Source organism: Cyanistes caeruleus, chromosome 7 (assembly GCF_971803275.1).
Source record: "Cyanistes caeruleus chromosome 7, bCyaCae1.hap1.1, whole genome shotgun sequence".
Taxonomy (NCBI): domain Eukaryota; kingdom Metazoa; phylum Chordata; class Aves; order Passeriformes; family Paridae; genus Cyanistes; species Cyanistes caeruleus.
In genome coordinates, this window is record NC_141707.1 from 4794920 (window position 1) to 4819148 (window position 24229).

General features: G+C 48.1%; 1 protein-coding gene across 21 annotated transcripts in view; it reads left to right on the forward strand.

The window, feature by feature from the left end:
- ACKR3 (atypical chemokine receptor 3) overlaps positions 1-24229 on the forward strand; it is a 60652-nt gene that overhangs the window by 28807 nt on the left and 7616 nt on the right. For 8 of the 21 annotated variants that reach the window (XR_015289573.1, XR_015289576.1, XM_086898777.1 and 5 more), the window contains 2 exons: positions 7083-7258; positions 9267-9381. The gene's annotated coding sequence lies outside the window, so the exon portion shown is untranslated. Of the gene's footprint in view, positions 1-7082; positions 7259-7581; positions 9382-23556; positions 23649-24229 lie in introns of those variants that run through there. The other 13 variants (XR_015289565.1, XR_015289568.1, XR_015289566.1 and 10 more) reach the window with 4 other exon arrangements.

The following is a 24229-nucleotide window of genomic DNA, read 5'->3' on the forward strand; positions in this document are numbered from 1 at the left end:
GTTTATTGCTTGGAAGCTGTGAGCAGCCAGTTTGGCAGTGTGTCTTGTTTTTTGTAGATGTGATGTCCCATTTTTTCCCCTTTTTAGAGGCTGCTGGGCTACTAGAAAGACTTTTCCCCATGAACTAGGTTTTGTGCGAGGTTGGTGGTCTGCTGTGAGCCACACCATGATGCACACAATATTAAAACCCAGCTTTCTGTGTTATCAGGAGCTTTTTTTTTCCCCCCTAAAGTCCTTGCAGTACCTTTCCAGGGCAGTTCAAAAAATCTGGGACAGGTCAGACAGATGACTGTGCCCTTGTGGCTTTGTCTTTTGATCTAGGGCCTGAAAATATGAAAGAAGGCACAATTCAGCTTGTGGGTTTGGTGCTGGTTTGGGCTCTGGGAGGAGCATGACTTCTGCCTGCAGGTGCATTTTTCTGCAAAGATTGGCCAGGAGCATCCCTAGTTCTTGCCCTCCTCACCCCTTTGCCTTGCAATCTCCTCTCCCTAGGGACTGAAATCATTGTGGCAAAAGCCTTGTGGGATTGCTCTTTAGAAGAAGAAGGCTGTGCCTTAACTTTGGCTAGTTTCAGTGAGAGCAACATGCTTTGAAAGCCATTCCTGGGCTCCAAACAGCCCTTGGAAAAAGCCCTTCCCACGTTTCTGGCTGAAGGGGTGGTCATCAGATAGTAAGTGGTCACTCCTAGCACAGAGCTGCAGGAGTTTGAAGGAGACAAATGGGTGTGCTTACAGCATGCCAAGAGAGGACAAAATATCTGGGAATACTGGGATGAGTCTTGAGGAGCTGCATCTTTAAAAGCTTCCATGGGGAGGATGTGGCAGCTTCACCTGCACATGGAGGTGTGTGTTGGGAAGGAAAAGCTCAGCCTGGGCTGTCTTTTCATTGCTGCAGTGGGTGGTGGTTATGTGATCTACTGGTGGTCTCCTGGAAAAAGTCCTGTCCTTTTCTCTTTCCTCTGCTTTTTTTTTTTCCCTTTTCCTTGCTCCCCTCACCTACAGCAAGGTGTCCAAGGTTAAGTTTAGGGTGAGAGAAGGGAAATCCATGTATTCAACTTGATGAATGGTTTCAGTTGAATGCAAGGCAGGGGCACAAGCGTGCATTTAAATAAATACCATATATTGGACTCTAGTTTGCTTCTCTCTTATGCTGATGGCACATTTTCTAGCCCCACAAGTGGCAAACCCTTCCAGGTGACGTTTGCCCATATTGAGAGCAGCTGGGAACTCTCCTGCCACTGCTCTTTGCTGCCCAATGGCCATGGGAAGCAAACTGCAACGCTTGCAGTGCGCCTGCTCTCTCCCACCTCCCCCCTACATCTCCTTCCCCAGCTGATTTGACCAGGTCACTCCCCAGCTTTGATTCTCTCCTCTTATTGAAAGACCTCCCGTGGCTGCATTGTCTGGAGAGCTCTGGTGGAGGCTTCAGAGCTGTACTTCCACCTCAGTGGAGAACAGGCTCTCATTAACAGCCCTCGGGGAGGGCGAGCATCGCTGCTGCCTTCAAAGGAGGCACAGAGGTACCGAGCCAGCTGCTGGCCCCCAGTCGGATGGAGCTCTGCTGAAGGCATCAGCAAGATCAAAACATCAGCTGTGGAGAACAGGAGGGATGCAGGTATTGCTCCAGGAGGCAGGAGCTGCCGTGGCTTTGTGGCTCCTGGCGAGCGGTGATGGTACCGATCGCAGGCCCAGCTCTTGGGAGGGTTTCCATGCAGGTGCTGCTGGTTATCCTAAAGTTCTCCTAGGACTGCCCATGCCAGTGGCAGCTGCACCATCTGCAGAAGAAATGTACCCTCTGTTGCTGTCAAGTGAAACCATGCTGAGGCTCAGGAGCCAAAGCCTTCGTCCCCCTCCTGACCTCCTCCTCCCTGAACACCTCTGCCAGGCCCTCTGTCTCCTCCCTCAGAGCTGCACCTTGGCAGATGAGCTCCAGATGGTCGGGTGGAACCTGGCCAAGCACGGGGGGCTATCAGCAGTGCTGGGGATGACTCTGGGCTTCCTGCTGGGAACTATGTGGAGATCTGCTGGCTTCTTACTTTAGGCCTCTAAAAAAGTGCTCTCACAACTACTTTTGGCTTTCTCTTTAGCCTAATGAGTTCTTCTCCCTTTTCCAAAAAGTCTGAGGCCAGTCAGTCCTAAACTCTCCCCAGCATCTCTTTGTCTGATCCCTTGTCTGGAAGTGTATCCGAGGAGTGCGGTGGGGTGGAGGAAGATTGGACTTGGGCCATCCTTTGGCTCCTGCCATGAGTGCATAAACTTTTTATCTTTTCAATGTTACCATTAAGGGGAGTTGGGAAAAAAAAAAAAAAGAAAAGGAAACTAAACCACAAACAACTGCATTAAAATAATAATCTGAGCCTCATGAAAGCGCACAAAACCCCAGCAAACCCTCTGTGCTTTGAAACTTGAATCTTATCTCCCCCTGTCAAGGTTAATTGTTGCTGGATTCAAACCATGGACAAGCTTTCATTAAGGGTGGAGATGGAAGCCATGGCTGGGCTGGGTGCGTTGGAGCAGAGTTGAATTTGGTCCAGTCTGTTAAGGAGGCAGGCACATCTGTAGCTACACAATTTCATTAGAGTTGTTGCATTTAAGGCTGGTCTTTAATGCTTCTGGACCATCTTCTCCCAGGGTTATAACCTGTGGAGCTGTTTTAAAGGTGGTCACTTGATTTCTTTCCATATAACTTTATTTCTTTCCGTATCACATTGAAGATTGGAGTACTGCAGTGTGATCAGATCTTCAGAGCTCAGGAAGAACTGATAAACGTTTCCCTTTATAAAGACCCTTTTTGTTTATGTAGTGGGGAGCAAGTAGTCTGTCCTGGGAAGCAAATCCTCCTCATTTCTCACTTAATCAACCTTCCAAGAGCCAGACACTTCTGGTTTTCTCTTTTTTTTTTTTGGACTGCTGCAGAGTTACTATTGCAGCCCAACCCAGGTTTTCAGGATCCCAGCTCTTCTGGTTGTGGTTGGTGCTCCTGCAGCTCATGTTCTTCTGAAGGGATGTTTGGAGGAAATGGGCTTCTAAGAGCATTATCAATGAGAAAAACACATCACAGCATTAAAAATACATTAATGAAAAAGGGGTAATGAGTATTGGAAATAGTTTTATACCTCCTTGAACTAGAAAATATAAAGATACATCAATAAAATGACAGTCTTCCCCTACCCCCCAACAGTCATGGCTAGATTAATTTGGGAGATAGTTCTTCAGATGCAAATATGTTTGGATTATGGTTCTGCTAGGGTAAATTAAAGAACTTGTTTGATGCCTCCATCTGGTCAACCTTGAAAGGGTTGTCTTCACCTCTGCTCTGTTTCCTGGGATGCTCAAGCAAAAATAAGGCTGAGGAGATATTGGATGAATAAAAAAAGTGTTTATTTTCTCACTTTCAGCCATTTTTATGAGGTGGGTGAGAGAGTTGCTTGTGCCAGTGCTGGAATCTTTCCCAGTGTTTGCGTTAGAAGAAGCAATAGGGAAAACAAGATTGTTTTGGAAATAACAGTGGTCTTTTTTTGTTGTTGATGACTTTTATAAGAACTCTGCATATTTCTAATACCGAGTAAAATTCATTAATTCCTCTCCAAACTCCTTTCTCCCAGCTGCACAGTAGCTTTGCGAAGTGGTGGTTTTGTAGGGCTGAGCCTTGGGTGGTTTCTGGGTTCTCCTGGTGTGAAGAAGGGGAGCTGTGGAGCTCTGGGATGTGCAGCCAATGTCTTGAAGGAGCCAGTGTCCCAAAAAAGAGTCCAAAGTGCTGCAGGATTGGCTGTGCAGGATTCCTCCTTGGCTGTTTTGACACAAGGACCCCTCAGACACGGCTAACACGATGTGGCCAGCCGTGACTTGACATGATTGCTTAGCATTCCATCCCCACCTTTCCCCCAGCCCACTCCTTTCCTGTGGCTTGTTTTCATTTCCTTGCTAATTCAAGCATGTCTGATGTTAGCAGGAGGAATTTCTGAGTGGTGCATAGGTCAGGGAGAGCTGACTGGGACTGGATTTTACAGGTGATGTTCATGTGTAGAGGTGGGGGAGCAGAACAACAGAAAGGTCAGGGAGATGGGAGCCGGGAGAATTGCTGTTGTGCTTGGTGGGGAAGCCTGGGAAGGGGAATGCAGTGGTGGAAATGAGGTTAAAACACTTATAAATGGTTCAGTCCATGGGGATTTGTGTTACTTTCTGCTCTTGGAGACACAGGAGCGCCCGCTCCCTCTCTGTGGTCACCACTGTGTGCCCTCACCTGCCATCCCTGGTCACACAGAAGTGCTGGTGATAAGCAGGTGTCCCCTGCTGGCATGTGGGAATAAGAGTCTGCTTTCCTTGGGAATGCTTTCCCCAAAAACTGCTGCAGGCATTTCGTGGGGCTCAGCCCGTTCCCCTGTTGCTGTGGCTGACAGAAACCAGACCCCTCACTTTTGTGTGGACTCTATCCACCAGCAACCAGCTGGTGCTGGTATTTGATATCAGCTGGGAAAGCCATCAGGAAGCTTTGGTTGTTCTTTTTTCCTTTGCTTTTGTTAAAAATTTCCATCACCTTCTCAGCCTTGGTCTCCACTCTCTGCTTGGTCTGTGTGTTCCACGTGGCCCCAGCAGGGACCCACACAGTGCCAAGCCGTAGGAACATCCCTGATGTGTCACACCTTGGGCAGTCTGAACTTGGCAGCATTTCTATCAAACTGGAGAAAAAGCTTTGGAACAGGCATTTTTTTCCCCAATCAAATGCATTTCCATGCCTGACAGTGGGTACATGCTCAATTTATTAAAAGCAGTCCTTAGAAAGCTACAAGCTGTAGCTTTTAAATTTCTTGTGTGTTTATTTTTATGAAAAAGACAAAAAAACCCCACACCCCATGTTTTCTTCATTAATGGATGGTATTTACTTTAAGTACAGCAGAAACCTGATGTTGAGCTTCAAACTAAGTAAATCTCCATTTATTAAAGCCCTGAGTGCCTCTGTTTCCAGATTTTTTCACGGTACATTTAGGCTCCGTGTCGGAGACCCAAGGCTGAGCAGCCTGAGCTCCGATCCAGCCGGAAGGGATCTGACAGTGGCTCTGATTTTTGGGCTGCATTAAAGGCTGGTGCCATGCAGGGGTGTGAAAAGCCTTTCATGTGGCCACAGGAGGACTCTTCAGAGGCCAGCCTGTGTGGAGGAAAATCTGGGAGCAAGGCAAAGAACAAGGATCCAGCCTGTTAGAGGCAGGAGATAAGGTTTCATATCTGGGGGCTGGTTCCTGTGCTCTAAAGCAAACAAAGCCTCGGGTTTGACTTTGTTCATTTGGTTTTGCCTTTTCTGGAAATGTGCTGCTCTATCAAGCAGTGCTGGAAACCTCCAAAATCTTGGTTTGCAAGAGGACACTTGAGCAATTTTTGAGAGATTTCTGTGTGAAATCCAGTCAGCTGAGGAAGGGGCCTCTTTCCACCAGTGTCTCCAGCTTATTACCAGTCTGAGGTGGAAGGAGAGGTGGCACTTACCTCCAGCTGTGCTTCCTAAGCTTTGCATCCAGCTCAGTGTGACCATGAGCCTTGCAGACACCATCATTAGCAGATAATTGTCCCCTTCTGGAATCAGCAGAAGCCTTTGGACTTACCTTTGATTTTGTACAGCATCAAATGGGTACTGAAAGGCTTTCCCTCTTCTCCAGAGGTGCTTAATTCCAAAGGATCTCAGGATGAGATAGGTTAATAGTGACAGTGAAAATCTGTGCTCTTAGAACCTGCTGGATTAAGGTGGGTGACCCATTTTTAGAAGAGAGGAAAGCAATTTCTCCCCACTGGTACAGGCTCTGTCAGGCCCTTTTGCAGTATTTTAGTCCTGGTTTTATATTAACTAGAACTGGAAATAAGGAAGCCAAGAGTTATTCCAGCAAGGGGTAAAACCACCCCAACCAAAAGCTCCAGAAGGCATTGACATCTCCCTGCCTCTCACAGTGTTCAAAGTGTCCACAGGAATTCTGTGTGCTGTGGGAAAAATATGTCAGGAAATGAGCAGATGCCACAGGTGCTGGTCCTGAGGAGCTCTGCCCTCACCTTTCCTCCCTGAAGCCATCTTCCTCTCATGGAATAATGAGGGCTGCTCCTAAATAAATCACATCAAATTCCACACCTTCTTCCCAGGCACAACCACCCCGGAGTGATAGGCATTAGCATAAGCAAAGCTAATTCCCTAACTTATCTCCAGCGTGCCGTATAATTGATTTCATCAAATAAAATCTGCCTAATAAAGCTCTGGAAGTGAAGGGAAAGCTACAACTTAATTGTAGTTCAGCCATGAATCAATTCCTCATCTTCTGTCTTGTGTTCTGACAATTCCTGTGTGTTGGTGAGGGCCAGAAAAAAAATTGACATTTTACAAATATTTCTGTCTTCTGGATCACTGACATTTTATATCCAGACTGAAAATGAAAGGACATTTTGCAGATTGGATCAGGCACAGTAAGGAAATGTCTGTGTCCTGCAATGTCCTGCAATGAAGAGCTTTATCCCTCCATAAAGCTAAATACGAATTTTATCTGTAAATTTGTATTTTAGTTCATCCTGTTGTTCACCCTGAACACAGAGTTGGGGGGGGGAAAAGGGATCAAGACTAACTTATTTTATGATGTCTTTATTTCAGAGACACAATAAAAATGTAATGCAAAATAAGAAGTTACAAGCTCAGCCCTCGTTTGCAGAGTGAAGATGTTTAGAAAATATTTTGGATAAAACATCTGCAGTAAAATCCTGCAGTTATTCACTCTGAAAGATATCCAGCTTTTCTTTGTTTTCAGTTTGGAACTAAGTGTCATATCCAGGAGGAAAAAAAAAGAAGGATTGGACCACATTGATGCCACATTTTCTGGGATGCCTGGGTAGCTGGAGAGTGGTGGACGCTCTGGGTGAGCAGGTGCTGCATAGGCATAAATTACCTGTGAAAATAAATGTTGTAGGAGTCCAGCCCAGTCAAAGTGCAACATGTAGGGGTTTTTTTTTCCTCAAGATGCAACTGTTTCCCTTTTGGGAATAGCTTGGATCTCTCCAGAATGCCGGCTGCTTTAGTTCTTCACCTTGTCTCAATTTGTTGTTGCTTTCCATGACCAGAGAAAATTCAGGAGACGGTTTGGCCTCGTAAGAAGCCTTAAGCTCTTCAGAGGAAGATGCTAAGGGAAGTGGTGAAGTGACAACTCCTGTCTCCTCTCCTTAATCCTGTCAGCCTTGGGATTTCAACATGAGCTGCTGAGATGGGAGCATCATCTTGATTTGGAGCTCCAGTCCAGGTGGGTGTTGAACATGCCAGGTGTAACAGCCTGGGTTCAGCAGGGATTATTTAAACATGGCAGGCTTTTAATTCTGGGGATGCCTTTAAGCTGAGAGGCTGCAGTGATCAGGGAGGGAATGGATGGAGGAGGAAAAAGGAGTGTGCTGTCCAGAGCCTTGAATCTCCCTCATCCACCATCCAAGCAGAGCTGGGCTTCACCAGAGATACCTCTCCTTCCTTTCTTTGTTTGCACAGCTGGGTTTGAGGCACGCTTCTGTAGCACATACATTCAGAACAAATATTATCCCTGTCCATCCTCCCCCTGGTATTCCTTGTGTGCAGGATCAGTGCTTGCAGCCCGTGCCTCGAATCCTGCAGGACGCTGGAGCCACCCTGAGAAACACGGCCTTGAAACACACCCTTCCCCAGTCCAGCCAGCAGGACACTGGGAATGGGGGCTGGAAGGTACCTTCAGCCAGGTGGGGGATCCTGAGAGAGGTTTCAGTCTGCAGGGAGGAACAGCAAGGTGTGACAGGGCTGGCTTTGTGCGGCTCATTACGCTCCCGTCGCCAATTTCTAAACGGAGTCCTGGCGCTGAGACAGACCAGGTTTGCTTTTACTAAAAACAGAGGGGTGGGTTTTTTATTTTTCTTGTACCAAAGTATGTAACTTTAGATGGCCATCTCTGTGCCTGGTCACCTCTGAGATTTTAAATTTATTTTTTTTCCACTGACATTCACCTTGATAAGCTACAAAGAGGTAAAAACTACTCTGGCTTGCTGTGTCTTGACTAGTGTCTTGCTTTGATAGAAATCCTCAGGGTAAAAAAAACACCTTGTGCAGCAAAAGCAAAGGCTGAAGTGGCTTTCATGAAGCAGGCTTAGTTCCCCTGGAGGACTGACATCCCCATTTTTGAGACCTAATTGCATGAAGTCTCCTGTGATAATTTCTTAGACAGCGATGAAAAGCAGCTGGAGCCAGCCTCTGGCATTGAGGGGTACGAGCCCAGCGGGTTGGAGCAGTGTCTTGAGAGGGCAACAAAGAGATCCAAAGCCTCGGACAACAGCGATCCTGTCGGATGTGGTTAAAGCCTCTCTTCATCCATTGCTAGCACAGGTCCCTGGGGGTGATCAATATTAAAATGCTTCCCTTGAAGGTGTGCTTCCTGTGCAATTTGGGACGATATTGTGATGATAAAGGAGTGCTTTTGTGTTAAGTGATTGTGTGTTTGGAGCGGAGGCAGTGTTTGTGAGAGCCCTGAGTCTGACACGGGGCTGATGACATCAGCCTGGCCACACAGGGTGATGGCAAGGACCCATCAGCACACACCTCTGCGGAGGGACCACAAACCAGACCCCCTGCAGCAGGAGCCTGAACATTTTGTGTTCCCCCTTTTCACTCCACATTACAGGATCAGGTGAGGCTGTGCTTGCTCCCACTTCCAGCGTTCCCATTCCTTGCTTTCCCAGTGATCCAATGCCTCAGCCCCCGGGCTCAGCTCGTAGCAGTGTGTGGGGTATTGATTCCTGCTCCACAGAACGATAGCCTTCGAAGGATGGCTGGGCATAATGAGCTGGGCAGCTGCCAATTGTTCCATGTCACCAGCAGCTTGTGACTCTCCGTGTGTCAAAGCTTTGCTGCCCCTCAGTACTTCAGATGGCTTTGTGTCTGTAAGAGCAGGCACAATGTCTCAGCTTCTTGGGGTGCACCTACATCTTCTGAACCCTTTTTGAAGCTATTTCTGCATTTGATTTGGCAGCCTAAAACTCACAGAAGGGAAGAACATAGGTTTGGAGGCACGCAACCCCTACGTTTAACGTGGACATCACAGCCCCCTCATAAACCCTAAGGAACAAGCAGTTTTGAAAGCCCTCTGCAGAATTGATTTATCATTTTCTGCAGCATCAGCATCGCTTTGAAGAACAAGGGGCTTTGTAATGTAGTTGTACATTATTCCTAAAAGTGCCTCGTGGGAGTGGATGATCGCTCAAGATGCTTTATAATTTATTCCTTTTCACGTTTTTCAGCTGTGCAGTAAAACATTTGTGAATATCCCGGAATGAGGGTCCTTCCAGATGGCATTGACATGCACCAGGCTCACATGAAAACTCTCACATCACCTGCAGTAAGGAGAAAAAGAAGGTAGGAATGAGTCTCAGAAATTCCCGAACTTACGTGGTTCAGGGTTTGAAACTCCTGAAAAGGTTTTAAACGTGGTAATTTTGCTTCTTGAATCCTCTTCACTCTCAGTAGTGTTGTTTCTGTTTAAGTACTTGATATGCTGGTTGATGTTAAGCTGGTGGCATCAGATCCTACAGGATTCCAAAAGCAGCTGTCCCAAAGTGTGAAGTTCCACTTGTAACTCGGAGAAGACCTCAATGACCAAATGTTTGCAAGGGATTACAAGCCTCACTGGCCTCTTGCTGGTGAAAGCAGGCTTATGTCATCCCAAATGCTTTTTGAGAGTAAATAAATGGCTTTGTTTTACATTATTTGAGAGAAACCCAACAGGAAATTTGCTCTGTTGACTTCAATGACCTCGAAAACACTCGTAGCCATTTAATCTGGCTCATTCAAGTTCTGTGTGCATTTGTTATGGGGATGTAAGCACTGGTTGAAATCTTACAAAGATAAGTTTTTCTTGAGTGGGAAGGCCAAGAGACTGCAGCTCAGGTAGTAAACAGAGAGGAATCTTTATTTCTGGCTCCACACTGGGATTTCTAGCTCACTGCTCCTCCAGGCTGAATGCCAGCGAATCCTTGAAGGTAAGGCAGGGCGTGGTGGTCATTTGACAAAACAAGTCTGGAGGGGTTGAGATGCCATCAGCATATCCCTGTCTGCTTAAATGAGCTGATGCAGAACTAACAGTGGTGGTATGACTCAGGGTATGAAGTAAATACCAGTCACTGCTGAATGGTGATCTCTGGAGCACAGGAATTGTTCGTGGCATGTTGCCCTGAACTCCTGGGCAGTCCCAGGAGTTACTGATAGTTACAGCCCAAACAGAGTGAGCAGCACCTTTTGCTCTGTGCAAACACACTGTGAGACCAATGCTGTGTCCCAGGGACTGCCCTAAATCCATCTTTGGTTTACTCTGACTTCCCAGCTTTTCCAAGACACAAGGAGCTGTTCTGGAGCAACTGATCATGAGCACCAGATGCTTGTCCTACCATGGCTGGACATCCCTGCTACCCAAACACCTGTCTGTGCTGATAAATACTGCATGCCAAATCCTGAAGGATGAGCCAAAATGTCTTGATAGCCCGGGAAAGCCCCGAAAGTGTGTGTAATGTCTGTTTTGCAGGACCAATCATCATGTGTGGGCCTCTTGCTCAACAATGGATTGCTCAGTGAAGGTCTTGCAGAGTGGTTGGAAGTGCCTTTTGCCCTCTCCTTCATCCATCTGGCCATTCATAGCTTGTTGGGGAATCCAGAGGATTTAGAGGGACTGGCAGAAGTGGCAGCTGGCCTGGTGGCAATCCTGCTGTCTCCTGGTTCCCTGTAATAACCCATAAATAACCCATAAATAAAAACCCCTCGCTTCTGGAGCCAGCGGTGGGTGTGTGCTGATTACAGCGCTGTGCTTGACTCATCACTGCAGCTTGGCTTCAAAACCAAATGTATCCTTTTCTTTTTCATGTCAAGAGCATGATTAAGTCCTCCTGTTTCTGTGCAAGAGCCTGGAGCAGCTGCCTCCATCCTCCTCTGGCTGGACTGTGTTTCTCAGGATGCAGGAGGGATGCCAAGGAAGCAATGTCTCTCGTGGGAGAGGGTTGGATGAATCATGTTAAGGGAGCTCCAACAGAAAGTTTCACCCACCAAGGGTGGGGAACAGCAGCTGATCCAGACCAAATGATGACTTAACCTTGAAAATTAAGACGTTCCTTCAATTTTTGACGTGCTGGAAAACTGAAAATATTTCCGTGACGATATTTCCGTGAAACCCAACTTTTTTTTTTTTGGCAGAAAACCTTTCTTCTGCCCAAAGTCTGCCTGTTGGAACGCTCCCCACCAGCTCTATTGGTGGGCTGGGAATTTTCCAGGACTAGCCTGAAGTTTCAATTAAGGAGTTGTTTGGGGGTTTTTTTGGTTTATTTATTTGTTTGCTTTTCAGGCAGTCAAGCAAAACAACTGCTGGCAAGAACTTTACTACCCGATTCATCCCTATAAAATTTTCTGCAAAGTGAGAAGGCATTTGCTTTTAAAACTGAATATCCTCTGCTACTCCCAAGTAAGAGTTAGTAAAGGACTTAGAGGTGTTTGTTTCATTTTGGGTGCCTAATTGGTTCTCAATTTGTTTCAGATGAGCCATGTTAAATTTACCCCATGACCCTGTAATTACAATCTGTCTTTCCATCCCTTAAATAGCCACTCTGTCTTTTCAAGCATTATTTTGGTTCACCTTCCTGGCATCCAGTTTTAAGTAAACATTTTAAGCTCTGAGGATTGTGGTTCTCTGCTTTCCACTCTCCTGGCTTCCTTGAGGACACCAAGGCCTCCACCAATTTCCACTCATGTGCTTCAGATCAGCTCCAGATCTCTTAGTGGCCTTTTATTCTGGTAGAGAACAACTTTTTGGCTGTTCAGCTAGTGGAAAGGGGCCCCGGGGAATCTCCTTTTTCTCTTTGACAGTAGAAATCAGGCACTTTCTTTATCTTCTGTGCCTTGGTGCAGCTGAAAGGTGCTGGAGCAGATCCTGGAAAGGGAAGGTCCTGCAGAAAGAGGAGAGCATGGGCCCATCCTTCCTGGAAAGGGTGGAGCAGGGTGGCCTCTGTCTCTTCAGGATGTCATGGAACACCACCCATCAGATCCTGGGGGTGACTTCAGACTGGCTTGAGGATGGAATACCACCAAGGAATGAGATTTTACTTGGATTTTTAAAGTCCTAGGCAGAGCTTCTGCTCCAGGTCTGGTTGGTGACTGAGTTCATAATTTTGGCTTTCACTGCTTGGCCACACACAGTGTGCTTTGAAATGGGACTGTCCATGAGGCAGTACTGGAGTTTTCCTGACCTCCTCCTCCTTTCCTGCATTTCTTGTGCTCCTTCAGGCTTTATTGCACTGGTCAGGAAAGGTGGAGTTGAAATAACCACAGCTTTACTTTGCAGACTGCTGCATTAAAAGGGTCTGCGTAACTCCCATAACATTTCTGTCAAGCTTATGACATTAAAACCAGTAATTCTCCCTCTTTTCCAACTGGTTTTAGTGGTGTGAGCTGTGCAGAAAGGACTCACATTCTGTGACTGCAATGCACTTGGCACCTGAGCAGAGAAGGGGCAGGTCATGGATAAAGACTGGACAGGTCTTCTCCTTCTGGGACCTCTCCTGATGGCTGGAAAATCTCCAGGGTTGGATTTGCTCAGGTTTCTGCTGTTCTAAGTGGAACTGACGTATAAAAAGAAGTGTTAAGATGGTTCTGCAAACACAGAGGGGTTGAGAAGTTCAGCTGCTGTGATGATGGGTATTTTTTGGGAAGGAAAGATGTGTCCATTAAAAACCACTTGAGTTTCCATAATGCTTAGACCTGCCTCAGCAGAGCAAATCCTTACCAGCTAGGTGAGAAGTGATTTTACAAGGACACATAGAACAGGGCAAGAGGGAGTGGCTTCCCACTGCCACAGGGCAGGGATGGATGGGATATTGGGCAGGAATTGTTCCCTGGGAGGGTGGGCAGGCCCTGGCACAGGGTGCCCAGAGAAGCTGTGGCTGCCCCTGGATCCCTGGAAGTGTCCAAGGCCAGGTTGGACACTGGGGCTTAGAGAAACCTGGGGTAGTGGAAAGTGTTCCCTGCCCACGGCAGGGGGTGGGAATTTGATGGGCTTTAAGGTCTCTTCCAACCATTCCATGATTGTCCCTGAGCTCTCCAAAATGAGCAGTGGCAAATATCTGCAAAGCCCCTGTGCAGAGACTGATCTGTGTCTTTTTTCTGTCTGAAGGAGAGACAAGTAAAGCCCTTCTCAGCACTGGTTTTCTTCGAGATGGCATTGCCTGGCTGTGAATATTCATGTGCAGCTTGTTTCTGCAGCAAAAGTGTGAACAGGGCTGTGGTGCTGCTAATTGCAAGTGAAAGTGTTAATTTTCACACAGTTGTTAAAGAAATCCCAATTCGTGAAGATTTCACTTGAGTCAGGGGTGAAGTCCCTGTCACTTTTTAAAAGCACAGATGGGAAATGCTGAGTTGGAATATTCAGCCCCTGTTAAAATACTCTAGTCCATCACAAAGATTCCCAGGCTCTCTCAGCATGTTACTTTGTCAAACTCACCTTTTTTTTTCCCTGAGAGAGGTTGGAGTCTCGACTTATTATTCAACTTTCTATTGCAGCTTTGTTTAGTGGAGTTTATACATTCTTAGATCAAACATTATACAATCTGACCAAGAATCATGCAATCACAGTGGGAGATGGGAAGAAACAGCATAATTTATTTTATAAACAAAGGCATCATCCACATTAAAGTACCACTTGGTTAATAAAATGGGTTTTAATGCAATAAAAAAAATAAATATGCAGCTTTCCCTGAGCTGTGTTTAGAAATAGTTGCACTCAGATGAGGAATGTGGCACTCATGTCTTCCCACAGAGGCTGCCTTCATCTCCTGAAAGCAGCTACCCTGGCTGGTTTTGTCTGGGAAGGCTGGAGGGATTTGACCAGCTTCTTATTATAAAATGGAGTAGATAATGAATGCCAGCAGAAGGGCTAAACTCCATTTAATATTTATCTGGAGATGAACCATCTGCTCTAGGTTGGAAAAGCACAAAAGCTTTTGCTAGGAGAGCTCTGAGGAGGCTAAGCAGGGACAGAAAGAGGTGATGTCCAAGCATCAGCAGATGTTGTCATTACCCACAGCTTGTTCTGGAGGATGCATTCATTAGATCCTCGTGGGACACTTTGCTGGTGAAGTTGGAACTTTGGGAAAATGGCCAAATTACTGTGCTTGGGCTGCTGGGTGGGCAGAGGCTCCTGAGTGTTTGCTGGACAAGCAGCCTCGTGGAGGAGCTGGAAAATTTGCTAAGTGGGGTTTGTGTTGTGGGGAAAGAGCTGGTGGATCAAGCTGCTGCTTCTGGAGCTGAGCCCTGGGAAGGAGAGTTGTGGGGATGTCCATGTTTTCTGAGGGTGCACTGCAGTGCGGGTAGGGATCTGGACCAAAACTTGCTTTATCCAGCAAACATTTTGACAGCTCCTGGAAGAGGAAAAAGGCTGACTTCAGTGAAGGTAGTGGTGCAGTGAGGCAGGAGAAGATTTCATCCTGGAGCTGCAGTGAGTACAACCTGGACTGTAAACCAAAAGTTACAGAGAGTTTTACACACATGTGCACACAACAGAGCTCAGAGCCCGGCCACTGAGACCCTTCCTTGGGGATCCATATAAATTACCTCTCACAAAAGCTGCCCTGTGTGCAAGCTGAGGAACTCCTGCTAGTGACGTTAAAAATGGTGAAAAAATAAAAAATAAAACATCCCACAACCCCTTTTTCACACACATCCAGGTGGTGTAAACTCTTATCTTGCTGCCAGTCCTTTGGAGATACCAGCACAGCTAAACAGCACACACCATATGGGACACTAAAAATGCTGCCTGGGAAGCGCTTTTCAGTCACTGCTCTGAACTGTGCCAACGTAAAAAATATCCCCTTTGTCGTGGTGGTGAATGAATCTTCTTGTTCCCCTTTTTCCCTGGATTTATGTTAAGCCTGGCTTTCAGCCGAGTTTGATCTGCTCACTTTATTGTATTGCAAACAGTAGTCAATGGCTCTTCAGCTCAAGATCGCCTGGATTTATTTTCAGGTCAAGTCAACTCTCCTTGACCCAAGTCTGAACCAAAATACATTCCCAGAAGATTCCCCCACAGGATATGGGATCCAAAGACAGAGTGACATTGTAATGAGTTTAAGGTTTCAGCTCAGTACAACAGAGCCCCTGTTGGTGCAGGGAAGGCACTGAGCAATCCTTATTTCAGCAGATTTTGTCACCCATCAGCCACTTCCCTTCACCAAGCAGTGTCACACCGTGGAACCCCAGCATGGTTTGGATTGGGATGGACCTTAAAGCTCATCTTGTTCCACCCCCTTGCCATAAGCAGGGACATCTTCTACTCCACCAGGTCCCTCCAAGCCCCAACACTCTGCTGGTGTTTGTGATCTGCCAGTCCTTATGGATGTGTGTGCACAGCTCTGACATGCCTGCGTGGAATTTGCTGTGCAGGCTTTAAGCCACTGATGAGATGGTCTGCATTCTTTTATTATTTTTTATAAGGAAAAGTGAGATGTCTTTCGGGGACTGCCTGGCACAGAGGCAGAACCAGCTGAACAACTTAGTTGTTTTGTGTGGTGCAGTGTAAAACACTGCTTTGAAGATTTGGGGCAAAACCAGAATGAACTCATGGATTTAGCCTGGGTGATAAATCTTCCTTCAAAATAAGGCAGCCTTATGTTTGGTACAAAAGACTGTTTATTTCTTCTATGGAAAAAAAAAAAAAAAAAAAAGAAAAAGAAAAGAAATGGTGTAATCAGCTAGGATTAACTTTCCAGGGGCCCTGGACAGAAGCTAAAGCCCACATTGCCTCCTTCTGTTGCCCACATTGGATAATTTGAGTAAGGTAAAACCTCTTTTACTTCCTATGGTTTTGGGCTATGCTACCAGTGTGCCTCGAACCTAAAGCCATTGCTAAGGACCTCAGCAACAGAAATTAGATGTCCAAGGTTTTGGCCAGTGTGAACTGCCTGTTTCAACTAGGAGCCTGGCCCACATGTGGAAAGAAATAGGGCCTTATTCCTGTTTTCTATCTGAAGGAGGTATTGAATCCACATGGCAAATACACAACTAAGGTCCAGCTGACTTAGTGCTGCATTAAGAGTCTTTGTGGTTCAGGTGCTCTGCCTTTGTTGTTCTGCCTGCTCGTGGTTAATGTTTTATCAGCCCTTTTTTATTTTATCTGCTCATATAATTACCTAGGAACAGCCCTGTGTGCAGTTTGGCGATGCTTCAAATTTCGCACCTCGTTGGGATGGGCGCTGGGAAAGCTGAGGGTGAGATAGCCGGGCAGAGGGAAGGAGGAGAGAGGGAATTCCTGCAGGAGGCTGTGTGTGTGAGCCCTCTTGGGCAGAGTGGTCTATGCAGTCCCAGTGATAAGCAAATCCCATCTTTCCTGATGGGTCAGGTTGGGTTATCTGTGCCTGGGCTGGCTGAGAGTGTGACGGGGTCAAACAGGCTTTGATTGTTTTATGGTGCAAGAGCCGCTCAGCGGTCCCTGTTATCTTGTGTGGAGAGCTTAAGCTGTCCTCTCCCCTTGTTCCTCTGGAATAAACTCCTTTGGATGGTGAGTTAGCACAGGGGAAGGCCATGGGCACAAGCAGTTACTGTACACTGAGTTGTGTCTGTGATGAAAACCTTCCTGTAGCTATTCTGTGAGCTGTTTTTCTACAATCCACAGGTTTCTCCTGAGGAAAGATATGCTCCGGGAGACAGGTAGGGAGGAAAAAAAGGGAGCAGGGATGCTCCTCTTTGAAAGGAACACAAGATTTGTGTGGTCAGGAGACAGGTGAGAAGCCAAAGGTGGAGTGTGACCATACCTGTGGAAGGGAGCCTGCAGCCAGTCCCACCTCACAGCTGCCTTTGTGAGATCTTGCTGTATGCAAGGTGTCTGCCAGGAAAGGTCTCTCGAGGGAGGCAGGGCTTTATTTGCCCCCAAATGATCCAATTTAGGCAGGAGGTGGAGCTGGATCTGCAGCAGGCGTGTCTAGCACGTGCCACTGGAGCCTCCTGGAGAATGCAGCCCAAGCATGTAGGGATGCTAGGCTGGGAAGCAGCTGGAGCAGGGCTTTGGAGAGTCCATGTTTTGCAGCTGGCTACTGAGTTCTCCCCAGATCCTGAGTGTCTGGCTGGACTGAGAGCCAGGAGAGCTCGGCGATTTCCACTGCTGAGCCAGAAGCAATCCAGAAGGAGACAGAACCAGACAGTTCCCAAGCACCAAACATCAAATGAAAGCAGCTGTAATGTCTTTGTCTTCTCACCTGTTTGCTGGTGGGCAAACAGTGACTGTTCACAGTAAAAAATTACCCTTTGTGTTCACTCACTTAACATTGTCAAGGAGTTGTGGCTAAATGGAGGTGACCTTCACTCTCTGCTCCCATGCATGGGCTTAGCTCCAAGAACTGCAGTCAAACCATGCTGACTTTCAGCAGCTGGGACTTGGGACCTGCGTTTAATGTCCCTTCCTCGGTGCTCTTGCACTCAGTTTTCCTTGCCAAGATTATATTTGCTTTCCTTCCTCAAGGACTGCTCTAAATATCAGACTTTAAAACAATATGTCTTTTTTCCCCTGCAGAGAACAATATGATATGCCACCACTGAATTCATATGTCCATGAGAAGTGAATATAATCTCCACAGTAGATCCCCTTTCCAAAAGATTTATGATTTAATGAATTTTTTATTTCTTACCAGCCTGTAACATTTAAGTTTTTTTACACCTAGCAGGGCTCTTTCCCATGCAAGCAAGCAAAGGTGGGGTGATGATCCCATCATCCTAATTCCAGCTCCTTGCCTTCCTCTCTCTGTCCCCAGCCTGCCACTTGCTGCTGATGCAGATTTCCATAGCATGGCTCCTGTCAAAACCTGCCCTTGCCGTGTTTACATCTCACTGCTAATCTGAGAGTGCGCTGTAAGGACAGCAGAGGTTTTTGAATAATGTTTATGTAAAAATCAATGTCTCTGAAAAAAAATCTTCTCTGCTGCCTGCTTAGCTGCTCCAGGCAGGATTTCTGGCTCAGGGTTTGATGTTATCCTCCTCATGGTCACATTCTGGCACGCTCTCAAATAAATGGCAGTAATGTCTCTGACAGCAGATTACGGAGCAGCAAATAACATCCATTGGTAACACCTTTATTTAGTGGAAAGGGCAAGATGAAAATGAACTGTGAAGGGGAGACCCATCTTCTATAATTATTGGCTACACAGGTCATATTCCTAATTCCACCATCAATTGATTTCTCCTGAAAGCTCTCATTGTACTGAAATAGCAAATTGATTTCTCTGCCAGCCCTTTCCTCCGTGGATCCTGCTGGAATTGTTGCCGTATTATTGCTTGGCTTTGGGAAAGCTTGCTGGGATTGACAGAAGATGCCCTGCCATGCAGGTGGACAAGACCTTAAACCTTTCTCCTGCTATGTCTCTCTGTCCATCATCCCTGGGGGCATCCAAAGAATGCTTGGATGCGGCACTCCCTGCTCTGGGCTGGGTGACAAGGTGGGGATCGGTCACAGGTTGGACTCGATGATCTCGGAAGCATTTTCCAACCTAAAAGATTCTGTGATTCTGTCTTTGGGTGGACAAAGCCAGAGAATAGTTAAAAGCCTGGGTGGCCCAGCTGAAGAAGGCCACGTGGAGCACTGTGTGCTTTGAGTTGTCTCTCTGAATCAGAGCTGTTCACCGTCACTTGTCAGGAGGCGAGAGCTGACGGCAGCGTCCCCGGGCCGGACAGGAACTGGAAAACACAGATCTCTCCCGGCAGCTTTGCACAAAGCTTTCAGCGTATGCTGCCTCAAACCACAGATACTGGAGGCCTGTGACAGCCCTAGGAGCTCAGCTTTATGCTGGACAATCTTCATCTTCAATTTGGTCCTTATTGTGGTGCTGAAGTTGAAAATGCAGCCTTGGAGCTGCGGCAGTGATGGAAATCAGCCCCTGAATGGCTTTAGCAATAAAAATATAATATCTCATGAACCTTTGAACTAACAGGTGGGTGGTGTGGAGGAGGAAGGAAAGTTCTGAGCTGTCATTTCTCTTTTATTGCTTGGTTTAGTGGTTTAGGCTAGGCTAGGGGAAGCAGAAGCCTTGCCCTAGGATGGGTTGTGGTTGCCCTGGCAGCCTCTCCATGCACTTCTCTTCCTTTTTTCTCCACTTTTAAGAGGTCAGCTTCTTTCTGCCCCAGTTTCTCTAGCACTGGCTTTCCCACCCCCTGAGCAGCTTCCTCAGCTTGGGGCATCTCTGGTTCACTCCATGCAGAGGAGGACTCTGGTTTCCTGGAGCTGCCTATGAGCACAAGAATCTTTCCTGCCCTGCAGTGGGAAGCTGCTTCTTCCTGCTCTCTTCCCCTTGCTTTCCTCATCGTGCGTCTGTTCCGGACTGGACAGGATGGAGCTGGACAGGAGACCAGCCCTGGGGCTTCCCTGAGGCTGCTGACACTGCTGGAGTCATGGTTTGGCATTAAATGACCTGATTGTTCCCTGCTGCTGGGGGGAAGTGAAGCCGGGCAGCACCGCAGCCACTGATGCTGGAAATGCGCCGTTCGTTTCCTTTCTGCCGCCGTTTCAGAGGTGACTCCTGATGCAGTCATCTATTTATTCATTTTGTTAGCACGTTCCTCCATCCATCCACCAATCCATCCATCCACCAATCCATCCATCCATCCATCCATCCATCCATCCATCCATCCATCCATCCATCATCCCGTGATGCAGTGAGGAACGTGCCTGGGAGAGGACACAGGGCTGGTTGTCTTGGCAGAGGGAGGAAGCGGGTGCTGAGTGTTCATCCTGCAGGAAGCTCAGCTCCACCTTCAGACACCTCATGGATCACAGCCTGGCTTCCTCCAGGGCTGTCCCGGGCTTTGTCATGGCCAGGTGTGTGTTTTCACTGCTGGCATCGTTCTCTGCCTGTGCTTGAGGCTGCTCCCACCTTGCTCCTGCTGCACGCAAACCCTCTCTTGTGCAATTGGAGAAATGTTTCCCTTTGTCCCACTGATACTTGCCGTGCAATCAAAATGCTCCCCCACCCAATACAATCTGCACTTTGCCTTCTTGGCCTTCTCTCTCACTCCCAAGCCTGTGTATTCCCAGCACTCAGAGCTGCCAAATTGAGTTTTTTAATTTTTATCTTTGATTTCTCTGTTGATTTGAGTAGGCAGGGCTGGGTGTCAGTTTCCATCTGCCTCCCAGCTGGAAAGGGAAACCTTAAGAGAAAGGAAGGGTGCTTTCAGCCTGCATTCCCAAAGTCAATTGGGAAAGGCTGTGAGGACTGGGAGAAGTTCAGGATTTTTTCTCTCCTCTACTCCCATTAGTAAAAACTTGTGCTTTTGGAGAAAAAAAAAACAAACAACATATTGCTGTAGTTCAGGCAGTTAAACAAAATATAAATGCAAACCAAAGCAGTTAAATAATGATCTGGCTTACAGTGCTGCATTTTACCCAACACTGACATGTTGTCACAGATTCCTCCATAACAGGGTGAAAACTGCAGAGCTTTGCTTTCCTAAATCAAAAAATTGTTTGAGTTGGAAGGGTCCTTAAAGCTCATCCCATTCCACCCCCTGCCATGGGCAGGGACACCTTCCACTATCCCAGGTTGTTCCAGTCTCCCTCCAACCTGGCCTTGGACACTTCCAGGGATCCAGGGGCAGCCACAGCTTCTCTGGACACCCTGTGCCAGGGCCTGCCCACCCTCACAGGGAAGAATTTCTTCCCAATATCTCATCTAATCCTGTCCTCTGGCAATAGGAAGCTATTTCCCCTTATCCAAAGTCCCTCTTCAGCTCTCTTGGAACCCCTTCAAGCACTGGAAGGAGCTTCAAGGTTCCCTCAGAACATTGTTTTGCAGGCTGAACAATCCCAGTTCTCCCAGCCTGTCTCATTTCAGTGAGTGATAGATCACCTGGACAGCTGCATCTCCAAGGAGTTGCTGGCCACAGCAACTGCATTCTGCAATCACATCCCTTGGATCACCTGCTTGGATTGGTGGCAGATACCAATTAATCAAGGCAAGCAGGCAGCACATCGACCTTCTGCTGATTTTATCTGAGGTTTCCAGCTCTGCTTGCTCTGTTCTAGGGAGGTGGTTTTGTATTGTGCAGATTTTTAATGCCTGAACTCCAAGCAAAAACCAGTTTTTGTAACGAAAAGGGGATGGGCCGTGGTTCCTCTGTGAGGAACCTGCTCCCCATAAAATGATACCTGAAAGGAGGAACCAGGAGAGGGCAGTGAGGGCTCTGCCTTGGCAAAAGGCAGGGGAGGTTGCCTGTGACTCCTGGACATCCAGCAGCTTTGTGGTTCCAGGTGCTGGCTGGTGTTTCTGGAGAGCTCTGGAAGACTTTGCACATTTTGGTGTTATTTTCTGGCACACCAAGTAAGGCCAAACCACTCCACTTGCTTTTTTGGCCAAGTGACCAGAGTGCTCTGCTACAGTGCCTTTAGTTTTGGTTTTTGGGGTTTTTTTTTTTTTCCCCTAGGATTTTCAAGAGCCTGATTTAGCCAAGTTCTTCAGTCCATGATTATTTTTAAACCTAATCCTGTCACTCTCTGACATCACCATGCTTCAATCCCACCAATATCCGCGGAGTTGGGCAAGCGCTGGGAATTCAAGCAGATGCTGGAACGCTTTGCTCACCGACAGCTGTGAAGCTGGGAGGACCTCACCCAGGGAGAGTGGAAGTGAGGAAGGGAGAGGAGGCACCCTACATTCCACCCTTTCTATCCATGGCATGGTGGGAGACTCATCCCTCTGTTCTTGTTCCCTGGCAGCCAAATCATTAAGGACCCCAAAGCCATGCTGAGGTGATTTAGGAGCTGGAGGTTGCTGTGGGCTCAGGGGGAGGGTTTGAGGGCCAAGCCCTGCTTTGGCTCACCTGGAGTTTTGGGAGCAGCCTGGTGGAGATCCCTGGGAGCTGTCAGTGCCGCTCTCAGGGCTCGGCAGGAGGCTGGATAGCCAATTTTCCCTGGGACACACAGCCTGAGTGACCCCCCTTTCCCTCACCTTCCCTGTGCTCAGGAGCCCTGCAAGGAAGGGGATTTTCAATTTCACCTGCCTTGTTTCTCCTTGGTGCTAGTTTTTCTTGCCCTTGGGGAGGGAGCAGAGGTGAGGATCTGCTGCCTCCCCTTGCCTTGTCTACCTCAGTATTTTATTGTGGCAGGGAAAAAACAAATCAAAACAGAAAACAAACAGAGACATGCTGTTTAATTTTTCTCCCCCTTACATCTGTTTTCTGCTTTTTCGTGTTTTAAATTTTTTTTTCTCTCCCTGTTTCCTTTATTTTTCTCTTCTTCCCTTTTCTTTCTTCCCTTCTCTTTCATCATCTTTCCCCCTCCCCTCTCTTCTTCTGTATTTTTTCTCTCCCTTTTCTCTTTTTTCTTTCTCTCCTTTTTTCTCTTTCCTTTCTTTTGAAACTTTTCCTCTTTTCACTGTTTTCTATTTTTCCACTTTTTCTTTTTCTCTTTTTTCACCTTTTCATCTTTCTTCACTTTTTCTCTCTTTGCCCCTCTTTTTCTGCTTTCTTTTCTCTACTTTTCTTTTTCCTTTTCCTTTTTTCTCCTATTTTTCCATTTTTCTCTTTTTCTTTCCTGTCCTGTTCTCGTTTTTCTTTTTGTATTTTCCTTTTTTCCTATTTTTCTCCTTTTCTCTCTCCTTTTTTCCTCCTTCTATTTATCTTTTTATTTTTCCTCTTCTGCTTTTTCTCTCCTTTTCCCTCTTTCTCTCCTTTTCTCTCCTTTTTCCTCCCGCTATTTCTTTTTCTCTCCTCTCTTTTTTCTCTCCCTTTTCCCTATTTCTTTTTCTCTTCTCTTTTTTTCTCTCCCTTTCCCTCTTTTTCTCTCTCTTTCCCTGTTTTTCTCTCCTTTTCCCCCTTTCTCTCCTTTTCCCCCTTTCTCTCCTTTTTCCTCTCTCTCTCCTTTTTCCTCCCTCTATTTACATCTTTTTCTCTCCTTCTCTCCCCTTTTCCTATTTCTTTTTTCCTCCCTCTATTTCTTCTTCTCTCCTCTCCTTTTTCCCTTCCTTTTCCCTCTCTCTATTTCTTTTTCTCTCATATTTTCCCCTCCCTCTTTCCTCTCTATTTCTCTCTTTTTCTCTCCTTCTCATTTTCTCTCCTTCCCTCGCTTCCATTTCTCTCTTTCCCCCGCTTTTCCCTTTCCCTTTCTCCTCCCTTTGCTCCCCTCCTTATCTCCCCCCTGTCCCGGTATCACCTCCTCTCCCACCCCGGCTGTCCGCACCCCTCGCTGCCTCTCCCGGAGACCCAGCGGGGCCGGGCCGAGCCAGGGCCGAGCCGGGGCCGTGCGGGGCTGGGCTGAGGCGATCTGGGGCCGTGCCGGGGCTGGGCTGAGCCGAGCCGGGGCCGTGCGGGGCTGGGCCGATCCGAGCCGGGGCCGGGGCTGATCGGAGCCGGGGCTGGGCTGAGGCGAGCCGGGGCCGTACGGGGCTGGGCTGAGGCGAACTGGGGCCGTACGGGGCTGGGCTGAGGCGATCTGGGGCCGTGCCGGGGCTGGGCTGAGGCGAGCCGGAGCCGTGCGGGGCTGGGCCGATCCGAGCCGGGGCCGGGGCCGGGGCCGGGGCCGCCCCCGGGAGGCGGGCTCCCCTCACGGCCGCTATAAGGCGGCGGCGGCGGCGGGGCCGCGCTCACTCGCCCGGGCAGCGCTGCCGGCAGGCCCCGAGGTAAGGGCGGCACCGGGGGAGCCCCGCCGGGGCTGCGGGACCCCTGGGGGCTCACAGCGCGGCCGGCCCGGTCCCCCTGAGCGCTCGCAGCATCCCCCGGCTCCGTCGCGTCCCTCCGGGCTCGCAGTGGGTGGGGGGAGCCCCCTCTGCTTGCCCCCAGCTGGATGTCCCGTGGAGGGAGGGTCTGGGGGAGCTCGGAGTGGCCGCCGCTGCCGTGTGGGTGCCCCTGCGTGCCCAGGTGCGATCCTCGGCTCCCTTCCTTCCCCTGCCGTGTTTGTTCAGCTCGGAGCTGCGGGAGAGTTTGAATGTGCCGGGCTCGGTCTCGCAAAGCCCCTTGCGGGCATGGGTGTCCTCTTGTGGTGGCCTGATGCTGGAGAGCCAGGGCACGGGAAGGGAGAAGCTGTGCGAGTGACAGCCGGCCCAAAAATCCTGACTTCTCCTGGCATGGCTCATCTCCTTCTCCGTTTGGGAAGGGCAGAGCCCACTTGCTCGCAGCCCTGAGCAGTCGGGAGGCAGGTCTGCGAGCGGGCTGTGGGATGCTCTGGGAAGCTCCCCGAATTGTTGAGGGTTTGGACACTGCC